This window comes from Ictalurus furcatus, chromosome 14 (genome assembly GCF_023375685.1).
Source record: "Ictalurus furcatus strain D&B chromosome 14, Billie_1.0, whole genome shotgun sequence".
In the NCBI taxonomy this organism is placed as follows: domain Eukaryota; kingdom Metazoa; phylum Chordata; class Actinopteri; order Siluriformes; family Ictaluridae; genus Ictalurus; species Ictalurus furcatus.
Window position 1 is genome coordinate 9,325,348 of NC_071268.1, and position 22,086 is coordinate 9,347,433.

Sequence of the window (22,086 nt, forward strand, 5' to 3'; positions counted from 1 at the left end):
CTATTCTCCGTGAGGTCTTCTTGAAATCCTCTGCCAATAAACTGCTAACTAAAGTCCATCAGACTCTACAGTCCTGAAGAACCGCTCAAACTTAACGTGGATGATTCACGACGTAAAATCCTGAAAGCATGATCAGCAAAATCCCTGGCAGAAAGACATGTCTCAGTTGACAGAATGGAAACATTTAGTCCCAAACCTGCACTTCAGATTACATAAGCTCGAAAATAACTCCGATGCATTGTGTATGAAGGACTGAATCTCCTATACAGGATGCTTGAACGCTGCTATTTTTAAACAGCTCCTGAAAACTAATACATGTTTATTCTCTCGCTTAAAAAGTTAGCAAATCATAAAACTTTAAGAGACTTTTAAACAGGGTGTATAATGGAAGCTGAATGCTTGTTACACGGCTTGAGCCCTCATGTGAATGAGCTGTTGTGATTGGGCTAATGGTAGCTTAATGTCTTCATCTGCATATAAATATGTATTAACGAAACCATGGCAAACAAATCGACGTGATTGTGTTGCGCGCACACAAAAGGAAAAAAAAAAAATAAAAATAAAATAAATAAACCGTACGTGGAATTTATGCAGATTCACGCTTGTTCGTTCAGCTGTGTGGAATTAGATAATAAGAAGACTGGTAGGAGATGAGAAAACGGAACGGGAGCGCCGAGTGAAATAAAATGTCGTTAGGTATAAGACGCGATCCTGTGGCTATAGACGCGCTTTCGGCCATCGCGAGAGTCACCGGCTCATTGCTCAATCAGGCTGCCTCTGCAATGAGCAGCAGGACGCCAATTAGAGTGAAGAACACATGGTGAAAATGACAGGATGCGATACTCCTCGCTCTCTCTGTGCGCCTGTGCTGAGGATTATCGCACCCCGATGCCTCAAAGGCATATTATTATGGTCTATGAAATGCAAAATGCCCAGACAGAGACCCCCGGATGCTACTGATTACGCCGTGTGTTTGATGAGCCTCTGCTAGGAATACAGACTCGCACATAAAAAAGAAAATCTCAACATTCAGAGTGCGTGTGTTAGTTTTGCGGAGGACAGAGATAGCCGGTTGTTCTGATGGACAAGCGCTGACTACAAAACAGTGCTATTGATTGCTAAAGGTGGCATCTTTTGCTATCTACATCTTTTCTCATTTCCCCCGCTGCCCCTGAGGGTCAACACAGTCTTTTGTGATGAGAAACGCTTTCTCGAGCCAGAAGAAAACAACAGGGGAAATAAATATCTGCTAAATGGTGAAGGTCTGGGGGAAAAAGTATAAAAAAATAAAATAAAAATACGAGGCTCGAGGGAGGTGAAAATAGATTGTAGTGTGGTCAGGCTTGGTGACGTGGGTTCTGTCCGAGACGTGAAAGGCAGTAAAAATAGGCTGCCCGAGTGGGATCGGCATCACAGGAGGACGCCCAAAAATAACTCCGACAACCTTGATATGGGAGAACGGCAGAGAGTAAGAGAGATGTAGGAAAGCTTGTCAAAAAAAATGAAACTTCTCATCCACATACGTAGGCATTTACATCAAGCCTGGCCCTGTAAACATCCCAACCGTTTTTGTTTTTTTTTTTTTTACTATAAAGTAGGTGGGTCTACGCCAACATTTTATTAAGAATACCTCCATAATATGGATGAAAAGAGTTTCAGCACTGGACAGTACCTCTAGAGTATTCACTTAAAAAAATAAAAAACATGAGGAAAGATATATAATGAATTTCAGCAGGGAATGAAGTGCTTAGTTCTCCTATATTATCCCAAACTTCTTTCACAGACATTGCAAAGCAATGAACATTTTTTGGGCAGTGGTAGCTCCGTGGTTAAGACGCCGGACTATTAATTGGCCAAGCTGCTACTGTTGGTCGCTTGAGCGAGGCCCTTAACCCTCAACTGCTCAGATGTATAGATGAGATAAATGTATGTCGCACTGGATGAGGGCGTCTGCCAAATGCAAGTGTACATGTAACTATAAATGGATTAAAACAATGCCATCATTTTTAATAAATATACATTTAATGAATAAGAAATTGTAACTGGTGGTATTTTTTGTGGTACAAGATGAATAAAACACTTCTTATAGGAAAATAATCAACTCTGAGGTTCTAACAGTAACTCGTATTCATGTCAGGTTTCACCACACCACCCCGTCAGTGATTTTTGCCTTGTACCAGTCTTTCATCTAATTAAAGTGCAAAAAAAAAACACTCCAACTACCAAGTTCAAACTATTTCCAAACTCGGTGCTGCTCTGCTGTAGTAAAAGAAAACACGGTGATAGTAATCCATCTCAAGCTGAGACAAATCCATAAACTGCAGCCATTACAAGGACAATGAATCCTCGCAATGAACTCAATAGAAAGCCTTGATGCACATCGATATCACAGAGGAAAAAATATGAGTCACGCAGCAACCTTTGCAGTAGAAGAAAGTTAACAATCAGAAAATCTACTGCGCAAGGCAACACACGTTCTCAAACCAGTTAACCATAAAACACACAGTGACTGGGCAGGTAATGTCGTAGATAATAATGGATCACCTTTGCCCTCGGTGTCAACAACGGCTTTTGTGATGTTTCTTCAAGGATTGATGCTGTGAAGATCTCGAGTGATGTGCACACTGGGGGGAAAAAAAAAAAAAACAGTATACACTATGGATCGAATTTGATAGGATTATTATTATTTAACTCTGATGTCTTCAAGCAGACTTCGGTCCATGTCTCTTATTTAAATATCCAATACTTAAACATCAAGGCAAGACAAATCGACAACTTTATATTAATGCGCTCATTCTAATATGCTAATCTGCTGTTATTTAAAGATCGTTAATAGTTGATTTGTTTCCAACAGATTTCCAATTTGTTCCAAAACTTTAACAAAATTTTCATTTCTATATTATAAACATTGCAAAAACAATGAATTTTTTTTTTTGTCTGCTACAAACACAAGTTGAATAATGTAAACAGTAATGTACTACAGGTTCAGAAAGTACATAAACAAACAAACAAATAAATAAATCAATCATACTAAAACTTTAGGCTGACTAAACAAAGTGCCTGACCTGGGGACTAAAACATAATGCGCTCCGTAGCAGCAATAGAGCTCCAAAGTTGGCTAAAATGCCGGTTTCTCCGGCACCACAGATCACACTAATGGCACTAATGAGTACTTTCAAACAACACCAGCAACAAGAGCTCTTTTTAACCAACATAACATGGTCGTGTGACCGTATAACATATCATCAACGTTATCAGTCGACCTCAAACTAGATCTCACAGGCTCTTCAAGAAGGAACGTGATTGTGTGACCAGTGTGCTCTCTATATATCTGAACTCTGTGGGTCGCGCAATTTGGGATGTCTGGTGTTCAAACAGTGCAATTGCATTGTTTATGTGCATAATTAATAGAATGCTGATATAGTACATTTTGCACGATGTAGTCACATTTTTGCATCACGATGCATCGTGTCTGTAAAGAAACATGGTGTTGCATTTATAGAAGGAGACTCCAGCATCAGGACAATAATTAAGAAGTTCCAGTCAACTGGAAATGTTAGGAAGAAACCTGGAATTGGACGCGTGTCTATAACGCACTGTGAAGGGGATGGTTCGAGTGGCCAAAATATCTCCAAGGATCACAGCTGGAGAATTGCAGAAGTGAGTTGCGTCTTGGGGTCAGAAAGTCTCCAAAACTACAATCCGAAGTCACCTACATCACCGCAAGTTGTTTGGAAGGTTTTCAAGAAAAAAGCCTCTACTCTCATCCAAAAACAAACTCGAGCGTCTTCAGTTTGCCAGACACTACTGGAACTTCAAATGGAGTCGGGTTCTATGGTCAGATGAAACCAAAATAGAGCTTTTTAGCAATAAACACCAGAGGTGGTTTTGGAGCACACAGAGAGGTAGCCGTATGGAAAAGTACCTCATGCCCACGGTTAAATATGGTGGTGACTCTTTAATGTTTTAGGGCTGTTTTTCTGCCAGAGGACCTGGACATTCTGTTAGGATACATGACATCATTGAGTCCATCAAATATATCAACAGATATTAAATGAAATCCTGACTGCCTCTGCCAGAAAGATTAAAATGGGCCGTGTTTGGAACTTCCAGCAGGACAATAATCCAAAACATCCATCAAAATCAACACAAAAATGGTTTACTGACCACAAAATCATGTCCTGCCATGGCCATCCCAGTCCCCTGACTAGAAACCCATAGAAAACCTGTGGGGTGAACTGAAGAGGAGAGTCCACCAGCATGGACCTCGAAATTTGAAGGATCTGGAGAGATTCTGTATGGAAGAACGGTCTCAACAGATCCCTCGTCATGTATTCTCCAACCTCATCAGGCATTATAGGAGAAGACTCAGAGCTGTTATCTTGGCAAAGAGAGGTAGAACAAAGTATTGACTAAAAGGGTGCCAATAATTGTTGCACACCTATATTTAACAATTAAATTTTATATATATTTTGTATAAACCTGTGCTGTGTTTGCAATTGTTTATCCATGTCAGCAGTGTTTTTGTGAATTTTTTTTTTTTTTTTTTTTTTTTTTGAAAGATTAAAAATTAAAGACAATTTTTCACAGCCTTCTTTGCTCATATTTACCAAAGGGTGCCAATATTAGTGGAGGGCACTGTACACTTCACATCAAGCTGAATTGCACCTTATGGTGGTTGATAACATTTTTTTTGCTGTTATAGGAAAAAAAAAAAAAAAGGAGCCTATTCCGAAGAATCACATGTTTATCAGACCCATATTTTTTAAGCCATTTGCTCAAATGTCACCTGAGTGAACCTCCACTTGCTCATTAATTTCCCCTTACGTCTGACATTTCAGCACAGTCAAATGATTGCGCTCGCGGTCTCTCACGGTGAGATCTTGGCCTTCATTTCATTACATTTTCAATGTCAGAGACTCCCTGTGCAACTTTTTTGTTTCCAAGACCAGTAAAAGCGATAGGAAGGTTTGTTTATATTGTTTCTACACTGTGATGCCCATTGTCTCTCACGCACATCGACACCTCAGTATTTTACTTCATGAAGCTATAACCAAGCAGCGGTTTCATATTTGTGCCTTGCAGGACAGGCTTTTTTAAAAAATTTTAATCAAACACAGCTCTCATCTAAAGGCTCACGGTTTGGCCGTTGCACATATAAAACTGCTGCTTAGTGGGGTCATTTCAGGGTTTTATCACTTTGCCCTGCTTGAGTAATAAGGCAAAATGTAATGCCGAACAAAGAAGCAGATAGACGTGCCATTTATTTCAATGTACAATTAATCAGCCGCAAATACAAAGTGGAAGCTTTCTCAAAAGCCGAGCCCGTGCGTAACACCTGGCGGTGACAGGAAGCTTTTTATATTTAACACACACACACACACACACACACTCCGCGAAGCACTACGGTTCATTGATTACCTTATCATATGAATGTGAAAAGCAAACGCTCATTGTGTTTCTATGCTTTAGGCAAAAAGAGCAAGAGTGTGGCGTGTTCGTATTACATAAAGCACCTGGAAATGCCCAATGACGACATTCAGAGAGATAAATTTACAAAAACGTGTGACAAGAACAGAGGCTAATGGATTCTCAGAGCTCATACAGAACGCATTTTATGACCCGTCTGAATTATTCCATTTGAATTGTGATTTTGACGTGACTGCCATCCAAACCTATTCAAAACCAGTTAGAGGCTGGAGCTGTGTGGGGGTTTTTTTTTTTAACAGAAATGCAAGTTAATACACTGTGGCCCATCAATAATTTAGCAATATGATATAGAACAAATAAAAAATAAATAAATAAATAAATAAACACGCACAGAAGAGTTTCGTTCCTCTTATACCACAGCAAGTTTTCCTAAACGATTTTGTCGTTATTAAAGAATAACATGTCGTCGTTTTTATCCGTTTATAGTTACATTTACTGTTGTGGAACCTCCATGAAATAAGTTCATATGGGTTATCACTTACATTAGGGCAGCTAGAACGTTCGCGTCAAGTTAATGAAAGAAACAAAAAGATAATGCAGCTCGTTACTGCGAAACTGCAAAGCACTCGGTCCATGACAGAAAACGTAAACGTTACGGCTTGACCTCTGACTGTGATAAAGCGCCGACACTGGAGACTCCTTCCGTAAAAGCTAATCATTGACTGTGTTTACATGGACAGCAGTAATCTAATTATTGACCTTAATCTGAATAAGACAGTATTGTGATTATATCCTCTTATAAAAAGAGATCACCAGGGGTTCTTGGGTAATTAATTAATCTACATTAGCCCAGAGAGACAAACTGAAAACTCGTTAGTGTTCTCGATGGAAATTTTTTTGTTACTACCCAAACAAAATGAAGGAAATAAACAAAGGGTGAGAAACAGATTGACGTCTTCAAGACTGAAGATTTTCTGCTCGACTCTGAGTGAGTTACAAACAGCATAAATTAACAGTCTGTGCAACAACAACAACAAAAACATTAACACAGCGAGCAATAAATAAATTCGGTTAGGAGGCAAGTAATATTTCATCATGTGGTCAGTTCCAATTCTACACTATCGCAGTCACTTCTTTTACACTTTACACTTAAATCCCAAAATAACACTTCGGAACTGGTCGAGCATCTGGGACGAGGTTGAAAAAACCATCAAATAAAAGGATGATTAAAGCAAAAGGCTGGGAGACGCGAAAAGATCCGAATCCAAAACGATACAATTTGGAACGAGGATAGTTGAGGATTAAAGACACGGCACGTAGTTTCAGATACACGGGGCGCCGCCACAATGGAATAAATAATTTTAAACAAGGCTTGTTGAAGGGGCTGAGCTGTGAGGCAACCTGATATGAGCTTTTAAAAGGCTGACACGCATTACAGAATGGTTAATGCGCAACCTTTTCACTCGACAGTTTATGTTAGCATGCTCCGAGGTAATGGAGGCCAACATACATCTTTCAGGAAAAAGCTTAACTTCTCAATCATACAGTCTGTCCTTTAGAGGACTGTCTGTAATAGAAATGCAAATGAAAGAAAGTGTCCATCATTTTTATAAGGAAAGAAATCAAATTGGGTTTACAGACATGTCTCTTTTGAAGCTTAGTTTTTTGTGTCAAATTAAGTTAAACCTAGTTAAAATAAGTTAGAGCCTGGTGCTGTGACAATTTCTTTTCATTGACTACGTTTACACGGACAGCAGTAATCTAATCATTGACCTTATTCTGAATAAGACAATATTGTGATTAAGGTGTTTACATGAGTCGCTTTTAGAATATTCCTTTCATGTTCCCGTGTTACATGTTATAGAACATAGATTGATTAACGGCACACGTCTTTACGTCCCCACGTCACGCCGTCCGACGTCCCTCCAGAATTTCACGTATCGACATACAGTTGATCACGTGTAGTTTTCATTTTTATGAACACTTCAAGTTCCTATTAATTATTTGTCATGCTCTACATGCTAATAGACGACTGCTTGAATCTGTGGACTGCGTCCCAAACCGTGTACTTGCCTACTATATAGTAGCTGATATACATGTATTTCTCCTACTATATAGTAGCTGATATACGTGTATTTCTCCTACTATATAGTAGATGATGTACGTGTATTTCTCCTACTATATAGCAACCGATATACGTGTATTTCTCCAACTATATAGTAGCTGATATACGTGTATTTCTCCAACTATATAGTAGCTGATATACGTGTATTTCTCCAACTATATAGTAGCTGATATACGTGTATTTCTCCTACTATATAGTAGCTGATATTCGTGTATTTCTCCTACTATATAGTCGCTGATATACGTGTATTTCTCCTACTATATAGTAGCTGATATACGTGTATTTCTCCTACTATATAGTAGCTGATATACGTGTATTTCTCCTACTATATAGTAGATGATGTACGTGTATTTCTCCTACTATATAGCAACCGATATACGTGTATTTCTCCAACTATATAGTAGCTGATATACGTGTATTTCTCCTACTATATAGTAGCTGATATACGTGTATTTCTCCTACTATATAGTAGATGATGTATGTGTATTTCTCCTACTATATAGTAAATGATGTACGTGTATTTCTCCTACTATATAGCAACCGATATACGTGTATTTCTCCAACTATATAGTAGCTCATATACGTGTATTTCTCCTACTATATAGTAGCTGATATACGTGTATTTCTCCTACTATATAGTAGGTAAGTATGCGGTTTCGGACGCGGCCGTGCTCTCGTTTGCCGTTAAACGGTTGAGCGCTGCCGTGTGTGTACGTGTCCTGTCACAAAATGTGGTGAAAACTCCCACACGACGTTAACAGTGTGATTAAGGTGTGTACATGTCTGTAATACACTTCCATAATGTGACTAAAACAGGAATACTCCACACGTCTTAATTCCATTTGTGTTTACTTGCTTTGATCCTACCTACTCAGTATTAATCATCTCGGATATCAAAGAACATTTTATTTGGCTCGTTTTATGTTTACTGTTTTAAACAGTGGCCATGAAACGCGCACATAGACTTGTTCATTATAACATTAGCAAGTTGATCTTAAATGAAGTGCATTCACTAGCTACATTAGTTACCTTGTATCGAGCAGGTTGCAGTGGAGAAGAGTGGGTTTTGTTCACGGAAAACGCTTTTGTACAGTTCTAAGTAAACATTTTGTTTTCATTACATTGCAATCCCTTCGCTTTAATGGCCGATATTGACTGATTGTCAAGAACACCACATTTACATTTACGGCATTTGGCAGACGCTGTTATCCAGAGCAACTTACATTGATCTCATTTATACAACTGAGCAGTTGAGGGTTAAGGGCCTCGCTCAAGGGCCCAGCAGTGGCAGATTGGCAGAGCTGGGATTTGAACTTGTGACCTTCTGATCAGTAGTCCAACGTCTTAATCGCTGAGCAACCCCCTACCTAATGGCTTTCATTTGTACTCAATTAGAATGGTCTGTAGACTTTTGTTTCTTGCCTAGTCTGCATTATCACTGCTATGTGCTACTAGTAATGAATGAAAACGTCCTGCTGAGTTTAATATGTAAGATGTTTTATCAAGTTATACAAGCTCCGACTTGTACCACCCGACCGCTGCACTGTCATGTGGAAACACTCAAAATAGCGACGGCTTCATCAGTAAAACGGACTTAAGTAGTTCTCATAATATTTCTGTGTAAAAACTCATATAATTGACTATTATTAACGACTTAATAATTCAAGATTAATCCGAAAATAAACGAAAGATACACAGCGTGTGTATTTTGCAATTGTCGACACCATCGTCTCATACGGAGTCATTTTGGCGTACAGAGACGCGCAAGTCCGAGTCAGAGGACGTGAACATATCTGAGTAGGACATCCGGGTTGTCGTCTATTCGTTACGGTAATTCCAACACGGTCTGAACGGACCGTAAGTCCAGACTGACGTCATTTTGTGTGGTCATTTCATTAGCATGACATCATAGTACAATGGTATCGGATGTTAGTATCAAAGCATTTCTACGAGTACAAGTAAATGAGCATCTTATTTGACCGATACCTAATACCAGTAACAGCACTGATCACTACCTAATACACATTGACAACAGCAACAGATCGCGAGAAGGAGGTTTGCTTCAGGTTAATTGTATCGTGAAGAGGAACGCATCTAAATATACTATATATATTCTATGTGCATAGACACTCAATGGGGGAAACCTGAGAGTGTTTCTGAAAAAAAAAAATGTTCAAGTGCTCTCAGAAGAGATGAGACTTCAGGTGAGAGAATCTGCAGAATAAATACAGCAATACAATTCATCCCACCATCAGTAAGACTGAAGCGTAAATAGACTACGTGGTCGTGGTATCATCAGGATGGCCACACACTGCAGCATTCAGAATGAAACGTGAATTGTAATGAGAGAGTCCGTGTCGGTAGTCAAACAAAACCCCATTACATACACTACAGCATGAACTGAATGTGAGCAGCTACAAGGACTCAATATAGTACGATACAAAGAGGCATAACATACATACTTTTCTTTTCCCTATTCAACTTTAAAGTGCACCTATTATGGTTTTGAAACGTGCCTAATTTTGTTTTAAAGCTCTCATGCAACAGATTTACATACATCCAAGGTTAAAAACCACTTTAACGTGCTCATAATTTAAACTGCAGCATTACCTTTTTCCCCCAGTGTCATAAACGACTCGTTAAATGATTCGTTCTAAAGGATTCATTCGAAACTCCTCCTTTCAGAGAGCATAGAGAGCAGAGAGCTCTGATTGGTCAGATGTCCCAGTCTGTTGGGGATTGGTCTACCGCTGTGAGCGAGCAGCCGATGAAGACCAGAAGCGGGGCTTTTTGTTACAAACCTACGTAGATTAGTACAGGAAGTAAGTCTGGAATCACTAATGAATCGTTTCAGCTGTTCAGAATCGGTTCCTTCTTTTAGGAGTCAATAACTCCGTTTGTCCTGCACTTTGATTTTTTTAAACTCTGCAGAGTTTTTACACTCACAAACAGCTCTATAACACACTACATGAAAGGGAATATTCGAAAAACCATAATAGGTGCACTTTAAACACATTGTATATCCCAACCCTGACAGATTACACTACAGTAAAAGAAACCTACTTCATTAAAAAGTAGATCAGAAGATCAGCATGAAAACAGTGTAAGATGGAGAATAAAGCCTCCTGCTGTGCCTACAAAGATGCCAGGTACAACCCCTGGAAGAAGACTGCAAAAGACTGTCAGTTTCATTTCCCTCAAAGTGTGTTGAGTATGGGGATCAGGGCTGATGGTGGACTGTATCAGATATGAATACAGTACAGGTACCAACCTGAAAACGATCAGATCTGGCATACAGGTACGATCCACTGAAATATTTTACGTCAGAATTAGTGGACGTCGGCCATATGTCAGCTCGGATAGGAAAAAGTCCCGGAGAACAAAATACGTTTCCACCATTTAGCAGATACCTTTATCCACTTCATCAAAAACATATCCACATGCTAGTAAAAAAAAAAAAAAAGTCACATAAGTCAGGATCTGACAATACCATCCAGCTAAAACCCTGTTAGAGAGAACTTGTACAACTATGAAAACAAAGCACAAGTCAGGGTTTTTCCCCCCCCCGCTGGATATAGTGCTTGGTAAAGAGGTAGGTCATCAGTCTTTGAAGACAGACAGTGACTCAGCTATTCAGACAGCCAGGGGAAGTTCATTCTACCACCTGGGTGCCAGAGTCTTGATGAATGCCGTCCTGGTGGTACATTGAGGGATGGCAAGTCCGGTCGAGCCGCTGCAGGGAGAGTGGTGCAGTGCGAGGTTTGATCAATCCCTTCAGGGTGATGGGGGTTCATTGGTGGGGGGTCCAAGCATCAGTGTTTATAGGGATGCACGTCAAAAGGCATACACAGCTCTGTCCTGCTGGAATTTCAAGACACAGGTGATAACATGCTAAGACATGAGCTATTTCAGTATCCGTCTGAGGCCCAAAGAATAAATAATAATAATAATAATAATAATAAAGTCATCTGGCAACAGTTTGATGACATCAGCAGCACTGTCATGGTGTACAAGTTAGTGTGCATCGGTACTAAAAAGCGGACAGATCTTTATCTCACTGCATGCGACACTGCAGACTACAGTCTGAAATATTGAGCTGACCTTCAGTAAAGCTTCTGCTGTGCGTTTAACATTTCTGTCTATTATTCCTCTATATGATCTCTGTCAAACGTATTAAAAAAAGGAAAATTATCCATGATTATGCCCCAATAAAGATGGCTTCCAGTCTCCTAGCGATTAACCGAATATCATTCATTACCTCTTACGGATATTTGAATAATAAAATTAGCAGAAGGGACATTCCTAACTTTAACTAATCTCACAGTGGGTATAGAGGGAGAACAGAAGAAGCCCTAGTACTGAGCCTTGTGGGACACCACTGGAGAGTCTGCCTTGAATAGATATGAATGGCACCTGATACGACCGTCCCTCCAGGTAGGAAGCAAATCCCTGCCATGTCGTGCCACTATTTCCAAGGCTTGTGAGAATGGACAAAGGAGTCTTGTTTGACTGACCATATCGAACACTGTCAAATGGTCAGGAAGTATCACAACTCAGGATCATTTGGTTGATCAAGCAGCATGAAACTTCTAGATCAGCATGAAGCGGAGAACAACGCAGCATGACCCGTTATGAAATGTTCACTAGTTTAAAATCTTACGTCCATTAGCTTTAAAAACAGACGCTTGCAGACCGTCGCTTGGGTAATTCTAGGGATGTAAAAATTAAACATCAGACAGTCCTCAAAAGATGTAATGTTAGCATTGTATTGAAAATGGAGGGGAATTGCGACATCCCTAGTGCCTTCTTTTTGTTTAACAACAATATACATGCTTTCACCTAATGCCACACACACACACACACATACACACACACATACACACACACATACACACACACATACACACACACATACACACACAAACCCCACTTGGTTTAATAGGCAGCCGTCTAATGTCTAAAAAAAAACAACAAAAAAAAAGCCAACGACAGTCCCAGGCTTGTTTCAGTCAGTTCCTTTCATAAAGACTGAATCAGCCCTAACACTAGAGATTTCATTCAAAAACAGAATACTGGGGCAACGATAAAATGAGCAACCTTCCTATCAGCGATCAGAGCTGCCAAATTTAACCAAAGCCTATTGACAGAGCGGCACTCTCGAAATATAAGCAGAATCACGTTGTCTGTTCCAGGATTATAAAAGGGTGTGCTTCAGTGGTCTGAAATCACTAATAGAACGGCAGGGAAACAACTCACTACTTCAGCTCTGCTGAGCAGTCGGTTTCCCTTCATTTCACACACACACACACACACACACACACACACACCGCTACGAACCTCACCCGGCAAATGAACGTGTCACTCTAGAAGCAGGACTCAGCTGATATTAGTTCCGTCACACCAATTAAGTATTACCCTACTTCAGGTCCATTTTAATCACACTGTCACTGGGCCACTTTAGCTCTTCTAATATCATACTGGATTAATAAAATGTGCCTGCGTCAAAGAACCACGTCAGGCCTTGAGGCACATTTAGACATTCTGTGCGTGTAGCTGGAAGAACAATCACTGAACGGGGGGTGAGACAGTGGAAAATTGATACAAGAGAAACATTCATTCATTCATTCATCTTTAGTAAGTGCCTTGTCCTGCTCACAATTGCGGTGGATCAGGAGTCTATCCGGGGAACAATAATTATGAGGCGGGAATAAGCCGTGGATGGTGCATTACAGGACACCATGCATTCACACATGGGGGAAATTTAGACTTGCCGTTTAACGGCATGTTTATTGGGGAGGAAGAAGAAAACCGGAGAACCCAGAGGAAACCCATGCAGATCATAAGTCGAGCTCAGGATCGAGCCGATGACCTTGGAGCTGTACTCCTACGTTTGGAATAGGCGATAACCGTAAACTTAAAACGATATGATGATGTTCAACGTTATAAACGACGATATGAAAACAGTAACAAATCAACACTACCTTTAGGGCCACGAGTCACATCAGAATACGGTCTCGAGAGCCGTGCAAGCCGAAAAAGTCATCCTGACCATCATCAAATACTAAACTGTACCCATTGATCGTGTTTTTGACACAGATTTCAAATCACAGACGTCTGATTCGAACCTGATCTGCCGTTCTTTTTGGGGATGAATTCTTCTTCCTTGTCTAGGGTTGCAACTCCACCATCCGCCATGCTTGTTTTCGCTCCCTGTGAGAGATGCCTATTGTGTGTCCTGACTTAAGTAGCCTAGATTAAGTAAACATAAAAAAAATTAACCTCTGTCAGTTCTCAATGCCCGGGCTATTGCGTTTAAACAATATCCTTAATACAGAGTGCGAAGGCAGGTGTTCTGAACACTAAAGGTAAAGCAAAGTAAAAAAAAAACAAACAAACAAACAAACAAACAAACAAAAATGCACCCCCGTTGAAGTATGTGTCACCGTGCCGTCCTACATGAGCACCATTTGTCCAAAAAGACCAATGGAGGCCATTTTTCTCTTATAAGTTCCTCAAAGGTTCTTTAAGGGTTCTCCTTCAAAAGCATTCTGTTGATAGGATCCTACATAAAGCTTTTAAGGAAACCGAATGACCCTTAAGGTTTCGAAATTTTCTAAGAGGGAACAAAAACGAATACAAAGGAACACGAAGACATTTTCTCTGGTTTCTAAGAGGACATGCGGCGATATACAACTCTCGACCTCGAACAAACAAAAACGTAACCTCACTGTAATCCAGGCTTTGATCAGATTCTGTGTAAACAGCTGCTCGTCAGTCTGGAGAAACAGTTTGGAGAATCCTGACAGCCATGTCCTGGAAGCGGCGAACGCGAATGTTTCTCATGTGTTGCTAAGATGGTAAACAGTGCCAGAAGAACAAGCAGTGTGGACATGCCGTCTGTGCAACTGACACTCGTGCTCCTTGCGTCACTCGCCGTCCTCTGCTCTCTGAAAATAGTAAGGATGCATGGGAGTGTAAAATCTAATGGGGAAGCCGATCACAAAGGCGGTGCAGCGAGCCATGCGGCATGATAAGAAAAAAAGAAAGTACTACCATGGCTGGGGAGATCACAGTCCCGCCTCGCGCGTTTCAGACAAACATCATGCACACCCAGCATGAAACTTCTTGCCTACATTTAGCAGCATGATCCCTGGATCTAGCTTTCAGACTACAGGTACGCTGTTTTTGATTTGTGCTGGGAGGTTTTGAACAGACTCTGCTATACTCACAGCAGGAGCGAATATGAATGCAAGAGGATCTGAGTGACAGCAAAACATTTCAGTTCCTCCATTAAACCGCCCTGTTTAAACTCCGAAACTGAAGTGTCTTCAATATCATTCTATATAAATGTGTACAAATGCATGTGTGTGTGTGTGCGTGTAATATATATATATATATATATAAACCTGAATGTTTGGTTTTATTTTTAATGATGATAATGATAATGAGTCTTCATTGGTCACGTATACAGTAGAGCACAGTGAAATTGTTTTCTTTGCATAATGATGGGATGAATTTATTTACTAAGTTTTCTCCAATCTCCAAAACACAAATCTATATTCCAGTTTGCTGTTGTGCAGTAAGTAATTGCTCCACTTACTAATTAGTTGGCAGCTACGACCAGGCAGTGAGATATCTACTGAGGGGGAAAAACAGCTGGTGTTGTTTTAATTCATTCACAAAGAATATGTGCTGCAACTGTTTACTGTGAAAGGGACGTCGTGCAGGCTGGTGTATGCTCGGTGTTTTAATAGGGATTAGATGAAATTTATTAGTCTCAGCTGGAATGTGTTTTGGGAGGTAGGAGGAAACCGAGGAACCCGGAGGAAACCAACACGGACACGGGGAGAACATGTGAAACTTTGCAGATGATAACCCGAGCTCAGGATAATAATTTGCATGTATTTATGCAAATGATGTGCTGTCTAATTGAACATGCACACATTAGCATACATTATAAAACTAGAGATCAGATAGCCAGGATCGGTATCGGGCCGATGCCAACAAAAATTAGTGAAGCGGATATCGGAGGGGAGGAAAATAAATAAACAAAGAAATAAATAAAAGTATGAATCTGATCTCATCCTGTAACAAAGGGAAAAGATTGGAATTTAATTTGGAAGAGATTTTTTTTTTTTTGGAACAGGTAACATTTACATATAAATATAATAAACTTGATTGTATGGTATCTGGTTAGGCTTGATTTGTATTATATTTACACTGTATACTTTATTATATTTGCCATGTACAGTAGGTGATTTTTGTATGAAAGCTGAGGTTTTTGTCAGTCATATTTTTTTTTTTTAAATTAAGAGAGTATTTTTAAAGCTAGTTTTAAAAGGGGGGAAAAAATCAGCTGGGTATTAATATCAGCAGCTACTCGAGGTTTCGGTATTGGTGTCCTATCAGAAAAGAAAAAGAGTTATCATGCCATCTCTAAATAAAACCAAAAATGTTGACTTTTGCTGTTGCAAGAATTAAAATATTTATTTCACTGTGCTCGCAAGAGTTCGTCAGAACTTCATTTCTTCTTTGTTTCGTTGATAAATAACATGCACTGTTAGGAACAAATTTATTTTATGCCATTTTTTAATTATAAAATCTAACATGGATCCAACAATAATTAACGTTTTGGGAAATTCATCTGTAAGGTCCTTCTAATTAGCAACAGGAACGAATGTATTATTGTAATTTAATGAAAACATTGAGAGAAAAAAAAAATATATATTTTGGGGAAAACTGTTTAAAAATACAGTGGTTTGATGTGTTTCCATTCTAGTTAGTGTGGTTTATAAAGGAAACTGACATGTACATCTTAATGACACATACATTCGTATATACACTATATGGCCAAAAGTTTGTGGACACCTGACCATCACACCCACATGTGTTTGTGGAACATCCTATTCCATATTTAGTCCCTCCTTTGCTGTTATAATAATCTTCCCTCTTCTGCGAAGGCTTTCCACTAGATTTTGGAGTGTGGCCGTGGGGATCATTGTGTGATCATTCAGCCACAAGAGCATTAGTGAGATCAGGCACTGATGTTGATTGAGGAGGGCTGGGGTGCAGGCGGTGTTCCAGTTCATCCCAAAGGTGTTCAGTGGGGTTGAGGTCAGGGCTCTGTTCAGGACACTCGAGTTGTTCCACACCATCCTTCTCAAACCATGTCTTCATGGAGCTCGCTTTGTGCACAGGTTTGAGCCTCTTAGTGCCGGTGAAGGGAAAATGAAGAGACATTCTCTATTATTGTGTGCTTTGTGGTAACAGTTTGGGAAAGAAGCACATGGGTGTGATGTTCAGGTGTCCACAAGCGTTTGGAAGGTGGTAAGGAATGTAAATATGGACTCACTAATGGTTCCTTGGAGATGAAAAGGTTAATGAGTGATGCACTGCACAGCAGATCGTGTCACTGCCTGACAGCCCCAGACTCCTTGTTAATTCCTGAACTCCGGTTACTGACGACGCAGAGTTTCATGCGTCTGTGTGGGTCTCCTCCAGGTTTTCTGGTTTCCTCCCCGAGTGTGTGAATGTGTATGTGCATGGTGGCCACATCCAGTGTTTCCCGAGATCCACCACATCCCTGACTCGACGACTGAATGCTTGATATGATGTATTCATTAAAACAGCCATCTTCAGCAGTCATAACTGAAGAAGAGAAATGCCTGTATCTGTCTGGAGGAGTGTACGAGTAAACATTGCTATCTGGGTCTGATGAAGGAAGCGATCTTGCAAAATGGCCAATTAAACGTTACTTTACGATCACTAACACAGCAGGTTTCTTCAGGAATCTATTTTCTTGGCCTTGTTAAATGAGAGTTTAGAGAACATTCACACTGAGAGGTAGTGATGATTCAATGGACTTTGTCCAGTTTCCATATGGCGGTGGTTTTGTCTGTTTCCGCTCTAGTTTAGTGGCACTCGGAAACATTTATGGCAGTTTGTTGCTCCGGTTTGACTGTTTACATTCTCCTGATATTATATTAATCAACCTTTTCCTTTTTTTTCCCCTTTTCTCATGTGGTATATACACTTTAAAAATGACATCTAGGCAAGTGGAAATATCTTGAATATAGGGAAATTGTAATGCCAAGACATTCTATACAATTGTGTGCTTCCAACTTTGTGGCAGCAGTTTGGGGAAGTGGGAACATAGATGGGTGTGATGATCAGGTGTCCACAAACTTTTGGTGTGTATGAAAAAAAGCTTTTCAGTCGTGTATGACGCAACATGCCAAGTGGGCATAGTTTAAGGCTTTCTTTAAAGCTGCTAATTTTCAGATCATGCGGTCTCAAGATCTGTCCACCTCTCACACTTCTTTGTTCTTCGTTTTATTCCTTTGTTCTTCGAAGATAAATAAGGCCCCGGGACTGCAATTTCCACATGCAGTTTTGCACTCGGGTCTCTTTTAGTGAACAGTGGACTAGTTCAACAAACAACAGACTTCATATAAAAACCACAATGAACTTTCCTTTACTTTCACACTATCCGGTGTTACCCAGATGAGGACGGGTTCCCTTCTGAGTCTGGTTCCTCTCAAGGTTTCTTCTTCATATCATCTCAGGGAGTTTTTCCTCACCACCGGCTCGCTCAATAAAAATATATTTACACGCTTAAAATCTCTATCCTGTGTTTATATGTTTCTGTAAAGCAGCTTTGAGACAATGTCCATTGTTAAAAGCGCTATACAAATAAAACTGAATAGAATTGAAGTTTTAAACGCTCTTCTTGGTGACAATTAAGTAAGAAAAGCACGTTAATATTTCCATTCGTATGTCTATCTCCACACTACTACGTTTTATGCTAATAAGACCAGTTATATAGTTTTTTATTAAGACTACTTTTTCGTCTTCGTAATAGAAATGACTGTACAGTATTTTATAAACGAGTCAGTCAATTATTCTGTAGTGTCATGACCAACTTATGATACATTTTATATTCTGATAAACTCCACTTTATTCTATGAGTGTGTTCAGGAACTCCATCTTCTTCATGAAGCACGTTTTGATATGCAAATATACACGTCATGAATATGTAAATTCGCACGTGACGTCATCTCGCGGCTTTTTCAAGCGTGGATTAGCTACTTTCTCCTGAGAAAAAATAAATGAATGAATGAATAAATAAATAAATAAATCGGGTGGCACCTCTAGTGTGCCGTGTGTCCATGTCCTAAACAACCTGGGTCTGTTTACTGTGCTTCAGTAGTTCTTTTCTTTTCTTAAATTTTTTTTTAAAAAGACTAGTGCACTTTTGTTTTCTTTTTGCGGAAGTGTCGTTAAAACGTGAACAGCATAAGCATGCACTTTAAACGGTGGGAGTGGGCGTGGCCTGACCGCGTGAGAAACAACGGGTAATGGATTTCCCAGCGATAGAGATGTCCCATTGACCGGCGTGAGAAGATAAAAAACATAAATATAATAAAAACTTTCGTTCAGAAAACAAGATGACGACACATTCAACCACATTCTCGGTTAATTCTGTTAACCTCTGTCTACAAGAGAAGTCAAGCTGCTCGAACAAAACAGCTGCACGAGCCACGCTACATAGAGAAATAATAATTTATTTAAAAAAACAAAAAAAACAACCGTCACTAAGCAACGATGCCTCAACTTCACGTGCCTTTTCGTTATTAGCCAGCATGCTAACCGACTGACACTCACAGTCGCTAAAAGGATACAATACGTAGTTTAAAAAAAATAATTCTTGTAATGTGTCCTCTTTTCGCTATTATATCCCTGTTGTACTTATTAACACGCCCAGTGACACAGTGCGCTACTCACGGCGTAACTTTTCCACCGGCGAAAAGGCAGCACGCGACCACTCGGACACTTCAACTTCCGCTTGGTTACTAGGCAAGCTGCTCTGAACAGCAACGGCGCTGTCAGTCCACATGTAAACACGCGCGGAGCACGCCCCATCACAAAATGGCCGCCTACACGAGTGCACTACGTATCATGTAAAATCACGGATGATGCACTCTACCTAGTGCACTATGTTTATAATATAGAGCTATTTGGGATTCAGCGTGTCGCGTTCACACAGCAGTACAGTGTGTAGCACCATCTACAGGCAGTAAAAAGTATTTCAAAGAACGGGAAATGAGGAATTTTAGGTGTAGTGGATGATTTATATACATGTATAACCTTTTAAACGTGTAATAGTCCATTCACGTCTAATTATTTCATCTCAGCATGGGTTAAATGGGCAGGCTCAGTGGTTAAAGGTTCTGGGTTACTGATCAGAAGGTCAGGAGTTCAAGCCCCAGCACTGTCAATCTACCACTGTTGGGGCCTTGAGCGAGGCCCTTAACGCGCAGTTGTATAAATGAGATAAATGTAAGTCGCTCTGGATGACGGCGTGTGCCGAATACCGTAAATGTAAATTAAATCAAACAAAGTTGAAAAATTAGTAGACTTTTAGTAGCTGCGATTAATGAAATACCGTCAGTCGTGATTAATCAACGAATAAAATCATTCAATCATGATTTCACATCACTACAACAGCGTGAGAAAACATGAACATGTACATGAAGGCTTGTGAAACATGGCACACTGGGGATAAGGAGTGAGAGCTCTACTTGTTTCATGGCTCACCACAGTGATGGTCTACTATTTCCGGTAGACCGAAGTGCGGACGCGTGAACACTTTCAGCTATATATAGCTATATATAGCTGCTAACCAGCTAACTCACGTTATTGAAATACCTGTGCCAATCAGCCCTGGGCCCAATAGTACCTACAGTTTTGTCGCTTAGGCCAGGGACACATTAGATGGATTTTTAAATATTTATCTTAACTGATTAAAACCAGTTTCAACCGATTTTTAACGTTATACAACAACTGCACGATCCTGTAGATTCATTCTGTATAACATCAAGAAAATCCGACCCTGTCTCACCGAACAGGCCACACAGATACTAGTCCAGGCTCTTGTCATATCAAAGCTGGACTACTGCAATGCATTACTCTCAGGCCTCCCAGCAGCTCCATCAAACCCCTTGATTCAGACTGCAGAAGCACACCTCATCTTCACCCAGCCCAACAGAACCCATGTCACACCCCTCTTCATCTCCCTCCACTGGCTTCCTGTAGCCGCCCGTATAAAATTCAAGGCCTTAATGCTCGCGTACAAGACCTTGTCTGGACCAGCACCCTCCTACCTCAACACTCTCCTGAAGGTTTATCTTCCATCTGCGATCGGTTAACGACCGACATCGTGGCTCAAGGTCCCTTTCCAGAACCTTCACACTAACTGTTCCTCAGGCTCTGTCTACACCAGTGCGTTTTAATTTTAAAACGCATAACTTTTGCTTATGTCGTCTACACTACTCCGGCGTTTTCCTCCCACGAAAACTGAGACTTTTGGAAATGCCGAAGACCCCGTTTTAGTTTGAAAACTCCGCGCTCGCGTTTCAGTGTAAACAGACCAAAACGAAGACTTTTGAAAACGAGGGTGACTCCGCCCACATTCGCCCCCTGATTGGGTCTTCTGGATGATTGCGTATCCTTCTCTGATTCGTCAAGCCCCTACCATATGACCATTACTCTACCTTGATCGAATACACAACATGGAGACTGAACCGCAAGCTTTGTTGGCTTTGTTGTCATTCTTAGCAGCCACTGTGCAGTTAAATTCTGTATTTTATAATACTGCAGCTGCCTACATACGCAAGAGGCGAGCTACGATTAGAGAAATCAGCAACAAATCTCATTTCAAGTGCCGTAACCCAGTGCCTCCCGGTGACTAGCAACCAACTTCCTGTTTACACTTGTACGCGCATGCCTAGTGTGCATGAATGGTCACACTACACGTCTTCGGTCGTGTAGTGTGGACGGAGATCGTTTCTGAAACACAGCGGAAACACCAGTGTGGACGAGGATCGTTTTCAATTTAAAACGCCGTTTTATATCCGAAAATGTATATAAAGTGTAAACAGGGCCTCAGTGATGGAATTAACTTAAACTTCCAACTTAAATCTGGGCAGCAGAATCTGTCACTATTTAAAAAACAAACAAACAAACAAACAGCTAAAGCCCAAACGTGACTTCAGAAGACAATATCACTCACATTTCATTCTGTTCATCAGCCGCATATCAGCCTCCTCATTCACACAGCAGAAAGTTAACAGACTTTTTTAACAGATTTTTTTCCACAGACGGAGCTGAAACTCGTTATGGCAGTGGGCGTTTCCTTTTCAACACACGCTAACAGCGTTAGACCAATCACAACAGAGTGGATCATCTGACCAATCAAAGCAGAGCATGCTCTCTGAAAGGAGGAGTTTAGAATGAATCCTTTGGAACGAATCATTTAACGAGTCGTTTATGACACTGGGGGAAAAAGGTAATGCTGCAGTTTAAATTATGAGCACGTTAAAGTGTTTTATAACCTTGGATGTATGTAAATCTATTGCATGAGAGCTTTAAAACAAAATTAGGCACGTTTCAAAACCATAATAGGTGCACTTTAAAGTTGAATTGGGAAAAGAAACGTATGTATGTTATACCACTTTGTATCTTACTATACT

General features: G+C 40.3%; 1 protein-coding gene across 6 annotated transcripts in view; it reads right to left on the reverse strand.

Annotated features, from left to right (window-relative positions):
* Positions 1–19,425, reverse strand: part of enox2 (ecto-NOX disulfide-thiol exchanger 2) — a 296,308-nt gene extending 276,883 nt beyond the window's left edge. For 3 of the 6 annotated variants that reach the window (XM_053641145.1, XM_053641142.1, XM_053641139.1), the window contains exons 1-2: positions 19,340–19,418; positions 2,545–2,624 (exon numbers count right to left, since the gene is read on the reverse strand). The gene's annotated coding sequence lies outside the window, so the exon portion shown is untranslated. Of the gene's footprint in view, positions 1–2,544; positions 2,625–19,339 lie in introns of all 6 variants that reach the window. The other 3 variants (XM_053641146.1, XM_053641143.1, XM_053641140.1) reach the window with 2 other exon arrangements.
* Between the last annotated feature and the right edge of the window lie 2,661 nt (positions 19,426–22,086).